The sequence below is a fragment of the Triturus cristatus genome, chromosome 5_1 (genome assembly GCF_964204655.1).
Source record: "Triturus cristatus chromosome 5_1, aTriCri1.1, whole genome shotgun sequence".
Classification (NCBI taxonomy): domain Eukaryota; kingdom Metazoa; phylum Chordata; class Amphibia; order Caudata; family Salamandridae; genus Triturus; species Triturus cristatus.
The window spans coordinates 663389541-663411004 of NC_140587.1; the positions used below are offsets into that span (position 1 = coordinate 663389541).

The following is a 21464-nucleotide window of genomic DNA, read 5'->3' on the forward strand; positions in this document are numbered from 1 at the left end:
GCAAATCCTGCGCCGTGGTGCGGGGTATTTACAACGTGATGCATCTGGCAGATGCGTCACGTTGTAAAGCTCTGCGCCACATGTAGGCGTTCCAGGGCAGGTGGGGGCGTTCCGGCGCAGGAACGCCTCCTAAAAGTGGCTGAGTGAAATCTACAAGATTTCACTCAGTCACTTTTGAGCCCATGCTGCGTCAAAACCCTGCGCCTGCTTGAAGCAGGCGTAAGGATTGACGCAGCATTGTGAAGATAGGGCCCCCCAGAGCATTGCTGGAGCAGCGTCGCGCTTGCGACGCAACTCCAGCAATGCGTCACTTTTACGGCACAGATGCGTGATGCATCTGTGCCGTTTTTGCCCCATGGTGCACCGCATTATAAATGCGGCGCATCCATGGTGGCAGAGCTGGGGCGCATAATAACTGGCGCATCCCTGCTGATATACAGGGATGCGTCAGTTATTATAAATATGCCCCATTGTTTCTTTTGTTTGCTTTGGAACTCATTTTGAAAAGATACCTTTTAACTTACTAGATGCACCTCAGAGGAAGGTAATTTTGGAGTGCTATGAATAAATGTTTGTAAACACACTGTTGATTTAGCAGTTAGTACTTTACAAATGAAGTCAGATTATTGCCTTGGCAGTTTTAAGATACCAGGAAAAATCTGTAAGAACCCCCCTTCAGGGTATTAGTAGGAAACAGAGACATTTTAGACATGGGCAAAGTGGGCAATTGCTCAGGCCCCCCCATCTTTCAATGGCCCCCCCTTGGTAGAGATTGTGAAATTCCAATGGTGCTGATGCTGTGATTAAGATTTGTTGTGCCTTTTTTTCCTATGTACAAAACAATCTGATCGACTGACATTCTTGGCCTTTGTACAGTTGGCTGGCACACACTCATTAGGTAGAGATTTTGCAATCACAAACTTGAGGTTAAATCACATGAAAACAATCGTGGAAACTTGGTCCTCAAACCCAGCTTTCGACCCAGCATGGCAAGAATTATAAGCTGGGAGGTCTGCACTCTAAACTATGTGGGAAACAGCCTTTACCACACAGCCAGAATCCCACATGCTTTTACCACGCAGGCTGAACCACTCAGGCGACATGAACACGCAAGTCTTTACCACGCAGGATTGTACAACAAATATACCTTTACCAGGTATGCCATTACAACATATTTAATTGTAAAGGCATAATTGGTGAAGGAATATTCACTGTAAACATTTTAAAGGTAAGTATGTGTAAGTAATAACGTTTTTAACTTTTAAGAGTGGTTTAAGTGTATTTCATATATGTGTATATATATGTGTGGATAGATAGATAGATAGATAGATAGATAGATAGATAGATAGATAGATAGATAGATAGATAGATAGATAGATAGATAGATAGATAGATAGATAGATAGATAGATAGATAGATAGATAGATAGATAATGGTAAGGATTCATTTAGGGTTTTGGAAGGGTAAGAGTTTATTGGTTTTTGGATTGTAGGAATTTTTGGGCTTTAGGGTGGGTATGGGGTTTTGCATGGTAAGTGAATTTTTAGAGTTTAGGGTGGGTTTGGGATTTTGGGTGACAAAGGTAATTTTAGGGTTTAGGGCGGGTATAGGTTTATGGTAGGGGTGGGCGGAATTTGCGAAATCAACTTTCGCAAATCATCGCAAAAATGTTAAAAATATCGCGAAGGTGCAGAAATTTTTTTCCCGCATGTTCGCGAGATTATCTGCATGGTTGCGGCTCGCCAACTTACCCATGTGGTTGCTCGCGGGCGCGGCCATCTTGTTTTCAGTTGTCTCGCGTTGCATGATCACGAGAAGAAAGACGTGATCGCGCGACGCATGACGTCACTGCGTCGCGAGACAGCGCAAATGGCTAAAAACAATACAACATCTCATGGAGAACGCGACCGGATCAAGAAAACTTGTCGGCGAACGCAGGGATTCAGGCAAGGCGATCGCGCGCGCGCGAGAATGTATTATTTTACAGCGCGAGCGAGAACCAAATTATCGCTAAGCTGCGGAATGCGGAAATTTTGACATTTTCGCGCTTTCCGCGGAACGCGAAAATGTCAAATTATCGCAATTTCCGCGAACAGAACGAAATTTTTGCCCAGGCCTAGTTTATGGGTGCTAAGGGGTTTTTAGGGTTTAGGGCGGTTATGCGTTTTTGGGTGTCAATATTATTTTTAGTGTTTAGGGTGGGTATGGGTTTTTGGGTGGTAAGGGTATTTTTAGGGTTTAGGGTAGGTATGGGTTTTTAGGTGGCAGGGTTATTTTTACGGTTTAGGGTGGGTATGTTTTTTGGATGGTAAGTGCATATTAGGGTTTATGTTGGTTATGGGTTTTTGAGTGGAAAGGAATTTTTAAGGTTTAGGGTTTAGGGTCGGTATGGGTTTTTGGGTGGTAAGGGTTGTTTAGGGTTTAGGGTGGGTATGAGTGTTTGGGTGCTAAGGAGTTATTATGATTTAGGGTTTAGGGCAGGTATAGGTTTTTGGGTGTTATGACGTTTTCAGTGTTTAGGGTTGGTATGGGTATCGGGGTGGGAAGGGTCTATGTATGTGTGTGTGTGTGTGTATATATACATATATATATATATATATATGAACACCAGCTTCAGTTTACCATCCAGTTCCTGGACACCAACACAGGGACTCCAATCACATTTAAAAGAGATTGTCTTTTTATTTAGATTTTCAGGTAACGCGTTTCGCCTGTATCCACAGGCTTGCTCACACCAAAGATGCTGTCGCCATTTGCATATTTTTAAAACAACAGACTCCCGATCACATGGGCCGCTGTCTCCATAGCCATGGAAAACAGACTGCAATTTCCATCGATCTTAATACATATTTAAAAACTCATATTAAAACTCATTTGCCGCTTAAAGTCACTTTAAATATAACAATTCATACATTGTATATTCAACAAAACATTCCCGATGTTTACTAAAATTCTTAACATTTTCATGACAATCTCAAATGCGGAGAATTTTTTCTTTTGTCTCTTTCTTTTTCCACTAATTCAATAGTCATTAAACCGACCGATTTTAGGCAAGCGCCTGTATCAGCCTAAATCATGCTAACAAACTCCATGATTTATAAAAATTGTGCAAATCTCCGGATAAATAATTCATTCACACCTAACATTTTTAAAAGAAACACCATATTAGAATTCATAGTTATTTTTGTAAAAACAATATTATATATTTACAATCCTAAAATTCCTCTAAAAATCAGTTCTTTCTAGAGAGATTCTATATGTGTTTCAGCATTCTATGCAATCTGGAATGAAACATAGTATTCCATGCACTATGCCTTTATGGCTTTCTTGTTTCCCCTTTGTTATTTCCGAGCTATGAAAAACCATTGATTAATCGCATTCGATATCCGGTTTTAAGATCCTATAAAAGTGCCTGTGCATCGTGCAATATTTAGAGTGCAAATATGCAATGTGCAAAATACAATGTGCAAAGCAAACCATACAGTACTTGAAATATTTATGCAGTGCAGTTTTTTGATAAAGTGCAAATGCTTTGGCCGTTATTAGCATCAAGATATCTTGGTTTCTCATTGTTTTAAACTATAGCTCTCTAGATAAAGTGCAAGCGTATGTTTAATATTAAAACCCTAGAATTCCATATACTGAATTTTGTTATATCAGTATTATTGTATTCTGGACTCTAAACTTCAGGTAATATGTTTTTTGTTTCTTCATTTCTTTTTTAACATTTTTTGTTTTGGACACTGGCAAATTGATCAATCTGGAGTCTAGCTATGTTTTTTCAGAAATCTGAACTTAAAAACAAACCATCTTGTCTGGATACTACTAATGGCTAAGGTGTACATGTAAATCCTCGTCTGTATTCATTCCAGACGGGATTCTAGTGTTGAATAGCATTATATATTTAGACTCAAGTTGCCGCAGCTTTTTTTCTCTGCTTCCTCCCCTCTTCATCTTTGGCACCTGGTCTATTGCATTGTAAGTTAATTCATCCAATCTGCCATTATGGAAATCATTAATATATATATATCTCCAAACTTCACCCGCCGAGGAAAATGGAGGGACCACACTTCACCAAAGGTGAGATTCGGGTTTTTTATTTGATGAGAACAAGCACAGGACGCGTTTCGGCTTTGCGCCTTTTTCCAACTATACAAAATGCCATTTGTTCCTTGATATTATATCCTGTTTGTTTGTATTACGTCCGGTGCACCATTTCATCAACATTGAAAACAGACCGTGACAATATTTAGTTGTAAGCGCCATCTTAACACTGGTTTTGAAACGAAGAAAAGAGAAAGAAAGTATATATATTTAACTCATAATTCATCTAATTTCCATTCGCTTAAATTTATTATTGATTTTGAAATTAAATTACATAATACATCCTTATCTGTATAAGTTCTGTGATTATTCTAACTAGCGATTGTCGCTACATTTTTTCAAGAATCCTGTGTAAATACACGATGAATGACAATTCATCCCTGTTATAAATGTAAATTTGTACTTAAATCATATCTGAGCTCACAATGTCTTTAAATATCATAAAGCTCTCCAATGAGCGAACGACAGTCAACAGCAATTGATGGCGTCTAATTATATTCTGCAATAATTGCTGCACATCCAACCAAAATTATTAAGCCCTTTATGGGCTGATCTCAGCACATATTCTCAATACAAATTGGCATTAATTTATTCATTTCGACTCTCAGTGATTCCCATATCTATATATATCTATATCTATATCTATCTATCTATATATATCTATCCATCTATATATATATATGTATCTATATATTATCTACTGGCGGTCGCCAGTAGATAGTTATAGTTAGGACCGAGTTCCCATAGGAAATCTGAAAATTCTATTTTGAATAACTTTGGCGCTGGTTGAATTATCTTCGTGAAATTTTCAAAACTAATGGGGCGCTCCGCTCAGCTCCTACCCTGAAAGTCTCGGGGTGATTCGTCAAGCGGGGGCTGAGAAAAAAGGGGGGTCCCAAAACATGTTTTCCCCATGCATTTTCCTATAGGACCTTTAGTCGAAGGTACAGCCCGAACGGCTGAACAGAGTTACTTGAAATTTGGAAAAGAGGTAGTCCTCAGGTCAGGCATGTGCCTTTAGCTTAAATGGTGTAAATCCGTTCAGTAGTTCCTGAGAAAATCAAAAGTAAAATCACATATATATCTGGGTGGAGCCTAACCACATATCTCATCGTGAGATCTGATTGGCTGTCAGCACTTCACCCAAGAAGTGTTGGCAGCCATCTTGGGACCAATATACATGATAGCACCTCATTAAAAAGCATTGCACTTAATAGAAGGTTTTAAGTCTTCAGTTACATTATAAATCATTTGTTGATGGTACCATACTCATTTTAGGCATTGTGGTGTATTCTAAGGTGATTTTACCATGTGAAAAAGCCTTTTGCTGTGATATCATGAATCATGTTTGAGAGAAAACTATTTTCTCATGCTTTTCCCACAGAGGTTTGGAAGGTGATCTATAAGCTAACTGAGAGCATATTTTCTGTAAATTCACATTATCTTTCTCAGTCATGTGAGAATGAAGTCTGACATTCTCAGTAAAACATGTACATCCAACAAGGGCAGAGACTGTCAGTTGATTCCTCTGTGTTCTACTGCAGCTTCCCAGAGTGTTCTACAGAACAACTAGCGCGCTAATGACAAACGTATGGCACACCTGAAGCATCTTGGTTGGAATAAAGTGGTTATTCTTAAAACATTTAATTTACAAAGGAAACAATGAGGGGATTCATTTTGCCATAGAAATTATGATTAGTGCTGCAGAAAGAAAAATTAGGGCACATTTTGACTTCTCAAATCCTCTTCTATGTCATAAACAAATTCTGACATGCAGACTGAAACATGCACTTTGAATACCAGCAGCAGACTTCCCTGGTGAGCAGTAGCTTTACTACAGTGATCTAATGAGCAACTAGAGTGCTAACATTCTGAATTTATGGCAAATTTGTGACACATCTGAATGCCTTCTTGATGGAACCAAGTAAAAAACTGAAAGTATTTCCCACTGAGAAGACTGCAGTAAATGAGGAAATTAGGAAACTTCATAACAAATAAATCTCCCAAGATGGCCACCAGAGACAAAAGAGCCCAAATGTAGCCCAAATATCACCCAGATGTAGCCCAAGTATAGCCCAATGAGAGAATGTCCCAGAGTGTTCTAACGAACAACTAGAGCGCTAACAGTCTTACTTATGACAAAAGTATGGCACACCTGAAGCCATCTTGATTGGAATAAAGTGGTAACACTTAAAACATTTAATTTACAAAGGAACAAAATGAGGGGGTTCATTTTGCCATAGAAATTATGATTCGTTCTGCTGAAAGAAAAATTAGGGCACATTTTGACTTCTCAAAACCTCTTCTATTTCATTAAAAGATTCTGATATGCAGACTGAAACATGCACTTTTAATACCAGCAGCAGACTTCTGTGGTGAGCAGTAGCTTTACTACAGTGATCTAATGAGCAACTAGAGTGCTAACGTTCAGAATTTATGGCAAATGTGTGACATATCTGAATACCTTCTTGATGGAATCAAAGTAAAAAACTGAAAGCATTTCCTACTGAGGAGACTGCAGTAAATGAGGAAATTAGGAAACTTCGTAACAAATAAATCTCCCAAGATGGCCACCAGACACAAAAGAGCCTGAATGCAGCACAAATATCACCCAGAAGTAGCCCACATGTAGCCCAATGACAGAAGTGTGCAAAACACTTATTTTTTGTGTATTTGCAGTTTTATATAGTGCAGACTTGTCAGGTATTGGAATGCTTTACATGAGCATTGGTTACATCACACAAGATCAAATTCATTTTGGTTGTAGACATGGGGAGATTAAGTGATTTGACCACAATCACAGAATGTTGAGCTGAAGCAGAAACTCCAACCTGGTTTCCCAGTTGCAAAGTCTGCAGCTCTGGAAGTAACACCACATCCTCTCGCCAAGCTGCAACATTTAATCAATTGGTCAACTGGATAAAAAAACATAAAGATTACAAATCATTTAAAAGTTCTTTGTCGCTATTTGAAAGCTCAGAAAATATGTCCTCATTTTAGTTTTTTAGAGCACTAACCATAATTTTGATGCAAATAAGACCCTCTCATATATGTAATTTCTAAAGGAAATACTCTAGGTATTACAGTTTTGATTACATCAAGATGACGTCAGGCGTTCCACACTTTTGTAATAAATATAGAATGTTAGCAATCTAGTTGTTCATTGGGATACTGTTGAGAGGCAGAGGCCAGGGGCACGGACTCTGAAAATTGAAGGCAGGTAGGAGAGTGCAGAGGCAACAATTTGACCTCACTGGGCAGGCAGGAAGGGCAGTGGCAGCACAACAGACTATGGAGGGCAGTGGAAAGGGGGGCAGGGGCAACAAACCAACAATACAGGACTGGCAAGAGAGGCTGTGGCAATATAATAGACCATTGTGGTCAGAAGGAAGAGGCAGTGGTAGTACAACCATACATGCCAACAGACCCGTTTCAAAGCAAAAACCAAAGGAAATGATGGACGGAGTGTTGAACATTGCAAGCACTCACCCCCAGTCAACTGATCTGGGTTTAATCCATCACTGTTCTTTAGCCCACTCTGCCACCCCAGTTCAGACATGTCCATATGCAAATCAGTCTGACCCTGTGCCTCATGGGAACAGTCCAGCCCGAACTGCCAAGCCATGTCTTCCCTGGACCAGAAACAAGCTTCCTAGGACCGGTTTTTTAGAGCACTAACCATAATTTTGATGCAAATAAGACCCTCTCATATATGTAATTTCTAAAGGAAATACTCTAGGTAATACAGTTTTGATTACATCAAGATGACGTCAGCCGTTCCACACGTTTGTAATAAATATAGAATATTAGCAATCTAGTTGTTCATTGGGATACTGTTGAGAGGCAGAGGCCAGGGGCACGGACTCTGAAAATTGAAGGCAGGTAGGAGAGAGCAGAGACAACAATTTGACCACACTGGGCAGGCAGGAAGGGCAGTGGCAGCACAACAGACTATGGAGGGCAGTGGAAAGGGGGGCAGGGGCAACAAACCAACAATACAGGACTGGCAAGAGAGGCTGTGGCAATATAATAGACCATTGTGGTCAGAAGGAAGAGGCAGTGGTAGTACAACCATACATGCCAACAGACCCGTTTTAAAGCAAAAACCAAAGGAAATGATGGACGGAGTGTTGAACATTGCAAGCACTCACCCCCAGTCAACTGATCTGGGTTTAATCCATCACCGTTCTTTAGCCCACTCTGCCACCCCAGTTCAGACATGGCCATATGCAAATCAGTCTGACCCTGTGCCCCATGGGAACAGTCCAGCCCGAACTGCCAAGCCATGTCTAACCTGGACCAGAAACAAGCTTCCTAGGACCGGTTTCTGGCATTTCAGCCATCTTCAGCCAGGCTTCCTTGAATCCAGTGGCAAAGTGAGCAAGGGACTCACGTCTGACCATACCCTGCCAACTTATGGCGAACAAAGCAAAAACCAAAGGAAATGATGAACGGAGTGTTCAACAGACCCGTTTCAGCCAGGAAACGTCCAATGTTTTTAAGTTCAAATGGGCTTTATTTGATCTGTCTCCTGTCTACAATCTCCTCTTTTTCAATGTAACTCAAAGGGAAAAATCAATACCCCAGTTTTTTCTCAAAATCTCCCGCTTACCAAGTTCAAAATGTTCGCAAGTATGGTACATTGAATCATGGTAGGCAGGAGGAATTGGGGTTGGGACATGGACTCGGATTACAGAGGACAGGAGGGACATGGAGAGGTGCACCAAACTGACCCTACAGGGCAGGCATCAGGGTTTGCAGCAGCACAATACACCACACAGCGCATGCGGGACAGGAGTGCAGCACAACAATCCATAGAAAGCAATAGGGAGGGGACAGGACCATGCACATGGACAACAGAGAACAGATGGGAAAGAGGCAATGGTAGCTAGCTGACCATAATGGTCAGACAGGAGAGAAAGCTGCAGCATAACAGACCATAAAGGGCAGGAGGGACGGATTAGGGGCATTACAATGGAACAGACAAGCCAGGAGGGAGGGAATAGGGGGTCTGCACATGGAAACAGAGGGTTGGGGGCAAGGTGGCAGGGCAGGAGCAGCAAGATGACCATGGAGGTCAGGCAGGATGGACACACCATGGAGAGCAACAATGAGACTATGGTGGCATACACACAGACCATGGAGGGAAGGTGGGAGGGGGTCAGGGGCAGCTAGCTGACCACACAGGGAAGGTGGGAGGGGCCATGGCAGCACAGAAGACCATGCATGGCAAGCGGGAGGGTTAGTGGCAGCACAATGGCTATGATGGGCAAGAAGGAGGGTGCAGGGGCATTCACAAAGGACCATGGAGGATAGAAGGGAGGGTCAGGACCTGGGCACAGACAAGAGAGTTCAGGGGAAGGGGCCTCACAACAGACCGCGCGGGGCAGGCAGGAGGAGCAGTTGCAGCACAACAGACCAAGGAGGGCAGAAGGGTGTGGCAGTAAAATGGACCATGGAGGACAGGAGGAAGTGGATAGGGTCATGGCATGTGGACAGGCAGGGTGGAGGTGGCAGGGACAGGTTACAGTCATCTGACAATGCTAGGCAGGTGGGAGGGGAGTGGCAGCTCAACAGAACACTCAGAGTAGATAGGATTGGCAGGTCCATGGAACATGGTGGGCACAACGGATGGAGCAGGAGCATGCACAAAGACATCGGAGGGCAGGGGGAAGGAGAATAGGGGCAGCAAGCTAAGCACAGAGGCTAAGCAGGAGGTCAATGATGGGCCATAGAATTGGGCAATGGAGGGCAGGAGGAGTGGACTGGTACATCATGCTAAATGGAGGGCAGTGGCAGCACATCAGACCATGCATGGCAGGAGGGAGGAGGCTAGTCCATGGATTCAGACAACAGAGGAAAGGGAGGAGGTGGATGGGGCAGCAAGCTAACTGTTCAGAGAAGGTGGGTATTAGGAACTTTATTGCTTTTAAAATGTGTGTCTGTGCGAACTACTTAAAATATGAACAAGTATGCAACATAATCTCACTTTTATTCAGGAAGAAGAGGACGTTTGTGACTGTGACTCCGGGCTCACTTGGCAGAAACACCCCCTGACCCTCCAGCCCCATCGCAAAATGTAATGCCCGTGAAAAGGGTAGGTGGACGCAGTGTTATATAGAACATAGTCCTGAGAGCACGATTGAAAATGAAAACTAGATGTAGTATATGGTATAAACTATGCACCAAAAAGTGTGATATAAGATGAACCTGGGCGTGAAATATAATATGCAATACATTGTGCGCAATGACAGATTCATTGGAGAGCGCGAGATAGCACAGGCACTAGCGCGTGCTATGCGATATGCGCATTGGAGTGTAATATGCACAGGGCAGTGTTGTGTAACATAACTAGTCTCTAAAGTTGTAATATAAAATATGCGCTGGGGAATGTAATGTTGCATATGCACTGTGACAACGATATGGATCCCAGATTGTAATATGTATGGCATAGAGCTGTGCGTTATAACATACACATCGATGAAGGCACGTTAGATGGGGCAATATAACCCGTGCGAAGGCAAGTGTGGCATGACATATTCACGGGGTGGTGTTACAGTGCACATGGGCTAGAGAGTGTCATAGCATACGCACTAGCTGGTGGAATACATCACAGAGGTGTGAGGCAATCGGTGGGCACTGGTGGGTGTAAAACAGCATTGGGCTCAGCCAGGAGCACGCTGTGACTCTCAAGTGAGGTTTGTCTCCTTTCTAGAGAGTAAAATAAAAAGTATTACACATCCGGCGGTGGATGTGTTTTTTTTTAACCGTGAGGAGGGTTTCTTGCATAGTTTGGTCGAATTTTTGTCGAATCCCCTTTGAATGGCTTGGTGTGCCTGTATATTAAATGTGCCCTTCAATAGCTACCCAGGATATATTATACAGGTATTCTACCATACATACACTCCAAAAATAATTAATGTACCTTACTTTTCAAATTTTAAATTCACTGGAAAAAAAGCAAAGGATAAAGTAATGTTATAGTTAGGTGAATTTCCCAGTGACAACATTCAGGTTTTAAAGTAAAAGGCAAACCACAGACATTCAGCAGTTTTAGTTAACAACACTAACCTTAACTTCTGCCCCAGCTATGTACTTCTTATGACTTCCCATATGACTTCACTCATGACATGTTCCATGACATCATTTATGGCATCACTCATGACATCACTGATGACTTCAGTGAAATATATATATATATATATATATATATATATATATATATATATATATATATATATATATATATATATATATATATATATATATATATTCACTGAAAAACCATAGGTTTCAGGCACGTTATAGTTAGGAATTAGCATTTAAAAAACCTTAGAAATTCACTGAAAAAAACATAGGTTTCAGGGGCGTTATAGTTAGCTGGACTTTTCACTCGTACAAAACCATTTAAATTCCCCCGTTATAGTTAGTTCATGCTGTTTTTTTTTTCCTTCTTTTTATTAGAAGGGGGGCTGTGTGGTGATGGTGGTGGTCCTAAGAGGATGGGACCACCACCATCCCAGGATGCTTGTTTACGGTTCAGGGAGGACCTGACTAGGCAGTTCGGTCTGGACTGTTCCCATGAGGCACAGGGTCAAGACTGATTTGCATATGGCTGGGTCTAAACTGGGGTGGCATGGTGAGCAAAAGAACGATGGATTTAACCCAGATCTCTTGACTGGGGGTGGATTTATGATTTTTTCAGCATTCCGTCCATCATTTGTTTGCATAGCACTTTTCACCCTAAGTGGGATGGGTATGCCCAGACGTGAGTCCCTTGCTCACTGTGCCACTGAGTTCAAGCTAGCCTGGCTGATGAAGGGTAATACCCAGAAACTGGTCCCAGGATGCTTGTTTACGGGCCAGGGAGGTCCTGGCTTGGCAGTTCGGTCTGGACTGTTCCCATGAGGCACAGTGTCAAGGCTGATTTGCATATGGCTGGGTCAAAACTGGGGTGGCATGGTGAGCAAAAGAACAATGGATTTAACTTAGATCTCTTGACTGGGGGTGAATGTATGATTTATTCAGCATTCCATCCATCATTTGTTTGCATAGCAGTATGTGGTATGAGGACAGTATTGTCCGCATATGGGTAAAGCTGGAACTAGTCTATTTCTTAACTCCAATACTTCTTTGCAATAAGACCCTAAAAACTGCTCTAACTGATTTATATACAGATTAAAAAGCATAGGGGCCAATCTGCAACCCTGCCAGACCCACGCTGTCTAATTGAAAGTGGCTGGTGCATTCTCAATTTGGCATTAATCCTACAGAGGCTCCAATCCCCATGTGCAAATCATGCAGAAAAGCTACAAGAGCATCATCCACTCCCATATCTCTCAGCACCACCCAAAGTCTTGCTCTGTCCACTGTATCAAGCGCTGGCTGAGATCCATTAGGCCAGATAAATGCTTTCTTTTCTTCTGAGTGTATATTTGGTGATTGATATATAGAGGTTTATATTCTCCTCAACTGTTCCTGTACTGGCCTTAAACCATATTGAATTTCAAACATAATATTATTACTCTCTGCGTATTCAAATAACCGATTGAGCAGGACCCTACTGACAACTTTCACTTCAGCGTCTCCTAAAGAAATTGGTTAATAGTACACTGTGTCTGCTCGGTTCCCTTTTAAAAAAATTGGGACAATAACTGATTGCTTCCAAGATGCTGGAATATGCCCTTGCGCTACTGAATTTAGATGTTGAGTAATTAGTGGGGCCCAGAGATCAGCACATGATTTAAAAAATTCTCCAGGAACACCGTCTGGTCCAGGCACTTTACCTGAAGTTAGGGCCACTATTCCTTCCCTCACCTCAGCCAAATCAAATTGTAGTTTTAACTCCCTTTCAAATGGTTCAATGTGGTGGGGGGCTATTGTTCCCATATATAAATTTGAAGTGGACAACCCATTTTTGAGCTGGGATCGTTTGGCCCATGTCTGGTGCTACTATCTCATTAAAGAGGGGCTGGTTCACAACTTTCCAAAAGGCTCTCTAGAGATACAGGCCTTCTTTAGCTCTTCCCAAGCTTCTCATTTGAGGACACTTTTCCGATTCTTACACACCAGCGTGCAAAGCCTTCTGGCTTCCTTTACTGCTTATTCTGATCTTAGCTTATGTTAGAGGGCCAACTTCAAATCTTTATGAGGCTTTATTTAGCTCTTATTGAACCATTTTAGGCCATGTCTATCTAACCTTTTGCATTTCCTGGTTAGGGCAGTCTGAACTCCTTGACAGATATTTGAAAATTAATCCAAAATAGCTTGACATGGGGAATCTAGTTGCAGGAACACTTCAAATTCAGGACTGCAAATATACTAAATTCCTCATGAAGTACTCTGGGAAAATCTTGCCCAATCCAATTTGCCGACTTTTCTCCTTATTTCAAAGAGGTTCTTTGTATGTGTTGGTAGTCTTATCCCTAAAATCATACCAGTCAAACTCTGCTGAGAGTAGGTTATGGTCACTATTAGCACTCTACTCTTTCTTAAACTTAATAAGAAAAGGAATCAGGCATGCAGACACAAAGATAAAATCAATAGTGGAATTGGTACCTTAACCCTTGAATGTAGGGATTAAAGCAGGGGAGTCATACTCATCGTTAGTCAAGGGATTAATAAGATTGATTTCAGAAAACATGAGATTTAAAATATCTCCCTGACAGGAGTGACTACAATGGACCTGCTCTTGATCCTCAAGCTGGCCTTGTTTCCACCTATTAGTACTACATAAGGCACATGCATGGATGTTAAAATCCCCTGCTAGCAAAATTATAGCCTAAAAAAACAAATAAGTCAAATATCTTGCCAGAATTTTCTTAGCCCTACTTCCAGCAATACCTCTGACGGCGGTGAGAAATAGATGTTAATTATCAAAACCTGCACCTTGTTTGGGAAAGATAGGAGAACAACCAAAATAATTCCTGAGTTGAAGAAATCTTGCTCTATGTCAACACCTAACCCTAACCTCATGAATGCCTCCAAGCCCCCCTTTGCTCTACCATGTAGCAAGGCTATGGCATTGACCCGAAATGCCGTGAACCCATCGATTAAGAAAGTCCCCTCCACATCCTAGGTCTCTTGGAAGCACACAAGCTCAAAAGACTTACATAAATTAATCCCCTGTTCATCAGCCAGTAAAGATCGTATCCCTGCTACATTCCAACAAAGTACTCCCAAATTGCTGAGTCCCCAGAGAATACAGCTTTCCCTTGGGAACCTCTTTTATATGGGCTTCCTTTAAGATCAAACTTTCACCAACAGCCACATGTAAAGAGCCAGCCTCCCCCTAGTAAGTCAATCTCTATATGCTAAAACATCAAACTGATTATGCGTGGGGTTAACAAATGTGCATCACTGCACATTTTTGACACTACTGGGGCTAATGACAACCCACTCCTTAAGTGGTTAGGGACCCAAACAGGGACCTGGGCAGCTCAGAGCTCTGGTTTATAAAAAATAGCCCATGTTGCTGGGTTCAAACTGGATAATCATATGCCGAAAAATCAGACTTTTAGCCAAGTATGGTGATTTGAGATTGACAATAATACAATCCCCTTGCTGATCCACCGGCCCAGTTCCAGTCCAACCCACCCTCCTTGTAAGCAAAATATTATTGGCCAGTGTGGATGGGAAATTTCTGTGATGACCTAACCATTTCACAGCCTTATTGGGCAGTGCTTCAAGTGTCTCTTTTTAGCCCTTCCTCACAAAAAGAACTTCTGAGAGTATTATCACTAATGGGTAGGAGGCAGGAGGAAGGCCTCTAACCGAATGTTTTACCAATTTGACACCCCCCTCCAGAATTGTCTCCCATTCCTTGCGCCTGTGTTGTATTAGTGGGATGCTCCCCAGGCTGAGAGCAGCTGTTACCTTCTACAGTGCCCCCTTGACTGGATGAATTGACATGGGTGTTTGCACCAACACATGGAGGGGGTCACTCGTATGTCTTGAAGCAGACATGGCTAATTGGCTAGAGGGGTACCCAGATTATTTAGGTTGTTGTAAGCTTTGAGACCCATCCTTTTCTGTGCCTCCCATGGCTGAAGTGCAAAAGTCCCCTTCTGGAGTGTCCCTTTGCTTTTTAAGATCCGATAAAGAACGGTCTATGGTGTCCAGTTGTGAAAATATAGGGAGCAGTTCCACTCATAGAAAACTCAAAGATTTTGTCCTGACCATCCCAAGCCAAGTTCATTGACATGCTTATATCCTGATGCTCATCATTTGCCTCTTTCACCGCTGGTAATAAAGTCCCATGGGCCTCTGCATTATTAGAGGCAGCAGTAGAGCATGGTGGGAGCTGAGTGCCCTAGGAAACGTCTTTGTTTGCTTGGAGTATAGTTAAAAGCTTAGTGCATTTAGCCTCCCTCCGAGGGTGTGGGCTATCAAGGGAATGAGAGCTTGATTCCAGGAGTGGTACACCTACATTAGGAATGGGGGAAACCAAAGACGATTGATCTAAAGTGCTTATCGGGAGAGCAGAAGAACAAAGGGAGGTGTGATCTGTGTGATCAGTTATATTACTAATAGCGGTCATTCCATAGTAAATCATTCTGTCGAATGAAGTGGGTGCAGAGGGGCATTGCAGTACTTGGGCCCCCTCCCAGTTTCCTCTTTGCCATTTTGGCTGTGCACTGCCGTTCTCTCCTCTCACACTAGGAAGTCAAAACATGTATCTCATACTAAGATAGCCAAAAACAAAGAGGGGTGGCACAGCCCAGCCTGCTCTCAGCTCTGACAGGCACGGATGGGTCCACCATGGCCCAGGGACAGCCCGGGCACGATCCAGGTGCACCTGCTCACTTCCCGCACTGTGGGAGTCCCTTGGTGCTTTTAAAGCATCAGCGTCTGGTGCCCCCTACAATAACAGGGTGAATGCTGAGGGACTGAGTTCCATTCCCGTAGGGCCACAACAGGAATCAACAGGCAGGTGAGTGCTGGTGCCCTTGGATTGCCCATTAGAAGTATTCTGCATTGCAGGAGTCCTTTGGCACTTTTAAAGTGTCAGCGCCTGGCCCCACCACAGATAACAGGATGAATGCTGGGGGAACAAGTCCCATTGCAGCAGGGCTACAACAGGAACCAACAGGAAGGTGAGCAGTGCTGGCCTTGGATGGCCCATTAAATATTTCTCAAATTTGTATTTCTAATGAAAATGATGTGTTTCAGCGGTTGACTTCACTCACTCATGGGCAGCAGCACTGCAAGCTACCTTAACATGCGCAGAGCAGGATTCACACACAGACAGATACCCTAGGAAGCTTCCCTCAGATGAAGAAACAGAGTATGAGCGAGTAGAGCAGAGCAGCAGTGCACTATGCATTCAAGTGAATGAAGATTGTACAGGAATTCATTTGTTTGTCTTTCCATGTAGGAGTATATTATTAAACACATTTTAAAGTTAGAAGCAGCAGGGATTCTTGTTCAGGATCAGGAAGCTCTTATGATTGAAGAGACCATTTGCCACTTCACTAATGTTAAAATGTGCTAAGACTTCAGTGGGTAAGAATATATAAACAATATATAAATATGTGTGAAACACTAAACCATATTCTACATGTGTATACATATATTAAGTAAAAATACATCTACCAGAAGGCAGTACAGTGATGTGTTTACAATATTGTGATAACTAGTGTTATCACAATTAATCTCTGTTGCTCCCTCTCATTACTCCTATGTGAGGTACTATTTTCATACAAATGAAACTTGTTTTATAGTTGTTGCTAGGAGTAACTAAAGAAAAGTGCATTTCTCTGCAAAATGTTTGTATGGGTTCGCACCAATCACCCAAGTCTGCTCACTACCACAAAAAACAGAGAATGTTATTAAAAATAATCTATGTTGAGATGCAGGATTGTCAGCAATATGCAGCCAGGTCTAGCAGAGAGTTGAGACGGGGTAACAGCCTTTTAGCCCCAGCCCCACATTCCTCAGGACCTGGGGCAGAATCCACTTCCCATGTCATAAAATAGTTTTTAATATGAGGAGTACCTTTGTTGTCTGAGACCTGAGTCTGAAATATCTGGGTAATCTGAAAGATAGTTTTCCATTCAGATGCTTGAGCATATAAGGTCCATGTAATCTGAAATTAGCCGTGCTGCTCGGCTAGAGACCTGAGGTGCTAAAATGTGTGTAGTTTAAGGGAAACCTTTGCTGTCAAATGTCTAAGTGATCAAACTGCTGTATGAGGTTTGAGTCTTTAAGATCTATGTAGCAGGTGGAGCAAAATTGCTGTGTGAGATCTGAGTTTGTGCAATCTGTGTAACCTGAGGTTTAGCTCAGAGGCCAGAGTTTAGAGGATTTAATAACTGAGCCTGTAACCTCTGCATGTGTAACTTTGGGGATAATTTTCCCATGTGAAGTCTGAGCCTGGTTAAGATCTGTGTAAACAAAGCCATTTCATTGCAATCAAAAGCTTAAATATTTATGATTTGAGCTATGCAAACAAAGTCCAGTTTTCTAAAGCCAAAGCCTGTGACTTTGGTGCTGACTGCCACTAGCTCAACCTCAGTGCAAAGTGCACGGATGTCCAAGAAACGTGCATACTTATTATTCAGTGTTCCTGAAAAGACAGCAGTCCACTCCACATGTTTCTTAAATTAAGTACTTACGGATTTAGAACCTTTCTTGCTTTTAAGTTTGCTAATTTTCTAGCGTGTCTTATATTTGACAATATATGATTGTAGTTCTTGTAAGTCAACGGGTTCTTGAAATTGTAATCCTTCTTCTTTATCTAAGACTCATTATGTGGAATTGTATCTTGAGCATGTGCAATTTGTAGTACTTGTTAAGTCTAGTTTGTCAAACTAGGGCCCCCCAGACTTGTTTGTGTCCAGGCCCCAATTATTCATAAGATGGTGTTGCCAGTAGACTGATCATAAAGGACGTGAAAGAGGTGAAAATGGTCAATTAATTCAAACGTCTTCCAAACAGGGCCACCTAAAAGTATTTTGCCCATGGCCCCTAAAATCCTTAAGATGTCCCTCGTAGAATAGACTGTATCCCCAAACAATTATTTGTATGAATATCTTGGAATATTGTTATGAAAATTTTGTTATGTTGTCAAGAAAGAGAAAGCAAATATATTACCTTCACCTAGGAGCTATGTTTGTAAGATATAACCTCTTCTGTGCCCATGACGAGATGGTCTCGTCATGGAGCACAGTCGCGCTGTGCCCATGACGAGACTATCTCGTCATGACACCCACCCACTAGGGAAGCGCCAGGCACAGGAGGGGAAAAGGCCTAGCACCCAAGGGGTTAAGGTTGATTTAGAACCTAATGCACCAATACCATGTAGTCATGTACATAAACTCACAGAGTCAGAAACTAAACTTTTAAAAAGGTATTTAGATGAGTATTTAGTTATTGGGTTCACTCAATGTTTGTTCCAAAGTAGGGAGGTGGGTTGAGAACTTGTATTCATCCATTACATTGCATCTGTTAATTATGCATCAACCAGATTTTAGAAAGTGAGTGGTGGAGACACTTTGCTTGAAGTCTTTTGTAACAATTTTTATTATTGACACAATAACATTTATTCATTTATTCATTCACTATTTATAAACTGTTTTCTTTGCCTTTGTATTTTAATTCTATATTGATTTTTAACATGCATAGGAAATCATCATATAGGAAATTATGAGCACAATCCTTGTCACTGCTGATTACTGTAGTCTCAGAACGTAAACCTCACTTATCTTATCCTATATAAAGCCCTTGTCTAATCTGAATCTAAACCAGTATTTGCTAGTTTACAAATATTGACAATTTAACAATGCCTATATACTTTCCCTAAAGCCTTTTGCCTAGTGATTATTAAATTATTTTATAGTCTCATGCCGGAGTATCTTCTTGGTCTCTCTTCCCTTCTCCCCTATCAGTCTTGATTAATATTACATTTTTTGTTTTTTGTGTATAGTTTCCTTCAGTCTTCCTACATCTGAGCTAATCATCCAATGTTCTTTAATTTCCTGAATTCTTGTCAAAAGAGTTTGACGGTTCTGCAATGTTTCACAGTTGTAAGTAGTGTTCTGTAATCATTTACATCCGCTTGGATGAATATATGTGATGAAAGTTGTACTGTGACCCAAGAGCTCCTAAGGCAAGGGAGCAACCTAGGAGTTGTTGACATGTGCATATCTACTATTCCGTAGATAACTCGGGGCTGCTACTGAGTGGTTCAAGAAAAGGGAAAAAAAGCATGGTCTATTGGGGCAGATTTATGTTGCACTTGCGTCACTTTTGCGCCGCCGTTGCGTCACTTTTGTGACGCAGCAGCGGCGCAAATCCTGCGCCATGGTGCGGGGTATTTACAAACGTGACGCATCTCCCAGATGCGTCACGTTGTAAAGCCCTGCGCCACATGTAGGCGTTCCAGGGCAGGTGGGGGCGTTCCGGCGCAGGAACGCCTCCTAAAACTGGCTGAGTGAAATCTACAAGATTTCACTCAGTCACTTTTAGGCCCATGCTGCGTCAAAACCCTGCGCCTGCTTGAAGCAGGCGTAAGGATTGACGCAGCATTGTAGAGATAGGGCCCCCCAGATCATTGCTGGAGCTGCGTCGCGCTTGCGACGCAACTCCAGCAATGCGCCACTTTTCGGCACAGATGCGTCACGCATCTGTGCCGTTTTTGCCCCATGGTGCGCCGCATTATAAATGCGGCGCATCCATGGTGGCGCAGCGGTGGCGCATAGTAACTGGCGCATCCCTGCTGATATGCAGGGATGCACCAGTCGTCATAAATCTGCCCCAATATATGTATTTGCATTTACAATGCTCTGTTGTTGAAAACTCAATATTTGTGGCTGTGTGAGAACACACAAAATCAAGCTCCATATAGCATATTCTGTCGTAACAAAAAGTGGAAGAATGTTTATAGTACAGGTTTTGTTGTGTCTACGAGGTGTAAATGGCACTGCTACTGTTACCCAATATAATTACGATCCTGTTGTCAATACTCAAGCACGGCAGCCAATGCGGCACAAATTCTGACCTTCAGTCACACTGAATATTCCACGCATCACAACCAGTCAACTGTCACAGCCGTGCAAAAGCTGCGCCCTTTTGTTCACTTATCATTTATGTTGTGTGCTTTTGTATCATCTAAATAAAATGCATATATACCAGCAGAATGGCTGAATGCTCGCCACTGAAACGCGCCGTGGATTTCAAGTTATAAGGTTGAATCCCTACAACTTGAGTACTGTTTTATTGGGCATTTAGAATTTGTTTTATCTATAGCTCTTAGAGCGGCAGATTTGCAGTATGATATACTATTTAAAAACATGTCACTATTACCTTATCCTGTGTGCATGGCATTCCCGTGCAGGCAGGACTTGACACTCATGTATGCGATCTAAATTAAACCCTTTCTTCATGTTTCCTTTGAATGCTTATTGCACGTTTGCGCAAGCATACTTTTTATTTATTTATTTATTTTATAAAGTTTTATATAGCGCGAACCAGATCCCGAGGGATATCGGAGCGCTTTTTATGCATTGAAAAAGCACAGCCCTGCAGACCCTTTTCCACATGCCCCTGGGTTTCTGCTGCCTTCCCCTCCTCACAGACAGGCTGCCATGGAAACGACAAACAACAAAATTCAGGTGGGAAAATCCGCCTACTTCAAATAACGAAATGTGTTGTATTGCTCTCTCAGACTAGACCCATTAGCCTCGCATTATGTAAGCCAGCGGTGGTATTCATGTCCGTGGTTTTAGAATTCAAGCAATGCAATTAACCGGGAAAGTATGAACAAGGCCATCTGTGGCCCGCGGTGATGTACCTATTGATGCAGTACCGAAGTTCCGACATATGTCTTTTTACATATTCATAACGTTATAAAAGATTTATGCCTCCATGAACTGTGTTGTTTTTCTCCTAAAAGTGATTCAGATTCGAGCCGAGGTACACGAGAAAAAATATGTGGCACTAAATAGCACAGACTCCAGAAGTCATTTCAAATTAAAATGTTTTCTGGCTGCACGGAAACATAATTACTGTCTGTTTAGGGCTTGATGAATTGTTGTATTGGTACTGATTGTGGCATCCCAAAAGGATACTAAAAGGTTTCCTTAGCTCAATCTAATTACACAGCTGGGTCTCGCTTTCTGGTGGCGTTTAAATGTGCAGCGATTTTGTTTCATAATATGCATTTGCACACACGATTAAAGAAAATCAAGAAAATGCACGGTCTAGTAAATCCAGGCTACGCCTTGAAAGAAAAAGTAAACTTGCTCACTAACATAGGAAACATGGCGCTAGGCAGTAACAATTATGTTGTTGGATAATATATTTAATTTTGGACTATTTATTAAAGGCTGAAGACCATGACAGTTTGTTTGCTGATCTCT

General features: G+C 42.0%; 1 protein-coding gene across 1 annotated transcript in view; it reads left to right on the forward strand.

Annotated features, from left to right (window-relative positions):
* Positions 1–21464, forward strand: part of OPRK1 (opioid receptor kappa 1) — a 314535-nt gene that overhangs the window by 120549 nt on the left and 172522 nt on the right. The window lies entirely within an intron of this gene.